Source organism: Citrus clementina, unplaced genomic scaffold (assembly GCF_000493195.1).
Source record: "Citrus clementina cultivar Clemenules unplaced genomic scaffold, Citrus_clementina_v1.0 scaffold_1, whole genome shotgun sequence".
NCBI lineage: Eukaryota > Viridiplantae > Streptophyta > Magnoliopsida > Sapindales > Rutaceae > Citrus > Citrus x clementina.
Window position 1 is genome coordinate 19,122,923 of NW_006263303.1, and position 3,968 is coordinate 19,126,890.

The following is a 3,968-nucleotide window of genomic DNA, read 5'->3' on the forward strand; positions in this document are numbered from 1 at the left end:
AGGTGAGGGAACTTTGACAAAAAAGTCATGATTTTGGGGCCACGTACTATTAGTCTATAGGAAATTGAACAAGTGTTGGAAACTCATTGGATTATGAGCTGAAAGTCCTCAGATAATTAAAAGTAATTGGTGTTTTCCTATATCGTGCAACTTCCATTATTGGATGTCCGAAGAGTCCTAGCAGACTTAAAAATCCAAAGTAACAAAAATTTCCACACCACGAGGTCAAGATATAGAATTTTTGCAATACTTTTTGAATATTTTTACTGATGAATTTTATTATATTATTATTATTACTGATTTATGAATGGAGAAACAGGATTTTTATATTCAGCAAACATTTAGAATTTTTTTCTTACAGACTGATGAATGGAGAAACTTACGGTATTCAACATTTTTAGTTCTTTTGTCTTTCTCTTCAGCATTCAGTTGTCAAAAGCAGCTGACACCATAACCCCTGCATCAAGCTTCATCCGTGACGGCGAAAAGTTCGTTTCATCATCTGAAAGGTTTGAGCTAGGCTTCTTCTCTCCTCGAAAATCAAGGTACAGGTACCTGGGAATATGGTACAAGCAGATTCCGGATACAGTCGTGTGGGTTGCGAATAGAAATAGTCCAATCATTGAACCAAATGCAGCATTAACCATTAGCAACAATGGAAACCTTGTTATTCTAAACCTAACAAATGGCGCTATCTGGTCATCAAACACTTCTAGGAAAGCAGAAAATCCAGTAGCACAACTGTTAGATACTGGAAACCTTATTGTTAGGGATAATTTTAGTAGGAGTGCTTCTGAAGGAAGCTGTCTGTGGCAGAGCTTTGACTACCCATCGGACACTTTATTAGCAGGCATGAAGTTGGGTTGGGACTTAAAGAATGGCGTGGAACGATATTTAACTTCGTGGAGAAGTGCTGATGATCCATCCCCTGGAAACATTACTAACAGACTGGACATTCATGTGTTACCAGAATTAGGTCTTTACAATGGATCTCAAAAATTAAGCCGTAGTGGACCATGGAATGGAATTTTTTTTGGAGCTGCTCCTTCTTATGCCAGTATTCTTTCTGAACCAATTTTGGTGGACAATGAAGATGAAATATATTATAGTTATGAGTCCTACAACAATCCCATCATAGCGATATTAACGGTCAACCCATCAGGTACCGTCCAACGACTAATATGGCATGAGAGGAGCAATGGGTGGGCAGCTGTTCACTTAGCACCAACTTTATTTTGCCAATTTTATGGGCATTGTGGTGCTAATAGAGTTTGCAGCTACGAGAAGACACCTAATTGTGAGTGTTTGAAGGGATTTAAGCCCAAATCTCAGCACAACCAAACAAGGCCTGGATCATGTGTAAGAAGTGAATCAGCAGATTGCAAAAGTGGAGACCGGTTTATAATGGTCGATGATATTAAACTGCCGGACTTGCTGAATGTTTCGCTAAATAAGAGTATGAATCTTAAGGAATGTGAGGCTGAGTGCTTGAAAACCGTACTTGTAGGGCTTATGCTAATTCTGAAGTAACGGGGAGAGGCAGTGGCTGTTTGATGTGGTATGGGGACTTGATTGATACAACAAAGGCAAAATTTCACAACGGACAGCCTATGTACATACGTGTACCGGCATCATAACTAGGTACAATTATTGCATTATTCAAGTTGAGAGTGCAAAACTTATTCCTTCCTAGTCATAATAAGGCTTCATCCCAAACCTAGGAGTCTTCTTATTGAATGGCGATTCAAGTTATTTGGATCACTCCCGCTCTTTTGAAAAAATCAAACGAGGAATTTATTTTCTTTCCAAAGACTTTCTTTGACACTTGTTTTTGGATCTAGGGCACGAGAAGCTATTTTGGTTATTTGTCCTAGCTTTTCTTCCGGCGGTGCTTCTTACTACTTTATGCATATTCTTTCGATGGAGACGAAAACTCAAGGAAAAAGGTAACTCTTTTTCAAATGAATTTGTTGTAATGTTTTTGAACCTATGTGCAAAATTATATGCATACTCATTTTTATAAGTTGTCCTACAGAGACAAAGACAAGCCAAGATTTGTTACTGTTTGATATAAATATGAGCATTACAACCAGAGCAAATGAATTCTGCAAGGGAGATAAAACCGGAAGCCGTAAGAGTAGGGATTCTTTGCTTCCTTTCTTCAGCTTGGCCAGCGTCTCTGCAGCTACAAATAACTTCGGTGTAGAAAATAAGCTTGGAGAAGGTGGCTTTGGACCTGTTTACAAGGTAGAATTCTCTTCACATCAACTGCACTAATTGAAGTACTCTTTTGTAAAAATTTTGATGGAATACAAAAGCAGGGATGACTACTGAATGGACAAGAAGTGGCAGTTAAAAGACTGTCAAGTCAGTCGGGGCAAGGTCTAGAAGAGTTTAAAAATGAGATCAAACTTACAGCAAAACTCCAACACAGAAATCTTGTCAGACTCTTGGGTTGCTGTGTAGAGCAAGGAGAAAATGTTTTGATATATGAGTATTTGCCCAACAAAAGCTTGGACTCTTTCCTTTTCGGTATGTTATTTTAATCATCAGAAAATAACATTTTCAAGACTTTTTATCAACCGCATTTGTTCTAACATGTATCATTTAGAATGACAAATGCTTCTCATGTAATGTTTTGATTTTTTGTAGATACAACCAAAGAAGGTCTATTAGGTTGGGGAGCACGTATTAGAATCATTGAAGGTATTGCTCAAGGGCTTCTCTATCTTCATCAATATTCCAGACTAAGAGTTATTCACAGAGATCTTAAGCCAAGTAATATTCTCTTAGATAGTAATATGATACCCAAAATATCAGATTTTGGCTTGGCCAGGATGTTTGGTGGTGATGAATTGCAATCAAATACGAAACGGATAGTTGGAACTTAGTAAGTAATTTTCAACTCCTGAGACTATTAATGTCATGGGCTTGTATGTATTAATAAATGATCCTTCCTAGATGATTAACTATTTGATGCAACAATGAATTTCAGTGGTTATATGTCTCCTGAGTATGCTATACATGGCTTCTTCTCTATCAAATCCGATGTGTTTAGCTTTGGAGTGTTGCTTTTGGAAACACTTAGTAGCAAGAGGAGCACAAGATTCTTCAATACTAATTCCCTCACACTTCTTGGCCATGTAAGTAAAATAAAATTTTCTCACTTCGATTTTATTCTTTTTAAATTATTATTTTTAACATATTATCATAAGTGGAATTTAGTAGTAATCGTAAGTGAACTAAATTTTAATCATTGAATTGGACAAAGTAATCCAATATCATTACAACGAAGCATTTGAATGTTCTATTTTTCTCCAGGCTTGGAATCTGTGGAAGGATGACAGATCTTGGGAACTGATGGATCCGAAATTGCAATGTGAAGCATCATATCCAATAGTCATGAAGAGATACATTAACGTAGCCCTTCTTTGTGTTCAAAAGAATGCTGCAGATAGGCCGACAATGTCAGAAGTTATCTCAATGCTTACCAATGAGTTTGTTAATTTACCTTCTCCACAACAGCCTGGTTTTTCAAGCCTGAAAAAATCAGTTGAGACTGTAGCTCGTTCAATGAACCGCTTAACACTTTCAGTGATGGATGCGCGATAGTTGAGCCTCACAATTCATGTGCTCTAGTTTCTGTCTAAAGGTGTAAACTCCCTAGGAGGATATATATATATATATAGAGTCATGTTCAGGTTTGCACGTCTGGATTTGAATTATCTATATTACTATGATTTTCACGTAATGGAATTTTTAATACGAAGTCCGCTTATCTTTCTCTCAATAACCAGTTTAGTTGTGAGGTGAGTAAGGATTGGCAGCTCATTTGGCATTGGAAAGGACCACACCGAATCAGGGTATTTCTTTGGTTCTTAATGCATGGTAAAATAAAAACAAAAGATGAGCTATTTAGAAGACATATTCATAACTATTCGATATGTGATATTTGTGGCTATGATACG

General features: G+C 37.0%; 1 pseudogene; it reads left to right on the plus strand.

Annotated features, from left to right (window-relative positions):
* Window positions 1–369: 369 nt before the first annotated feature.
* LOC18053904 lies at window positions 370–3,612 on the plus strand (annotated as a pseudogene).
* Window positions 3,613–3,968: the final 356 nt, after the last annotated feature.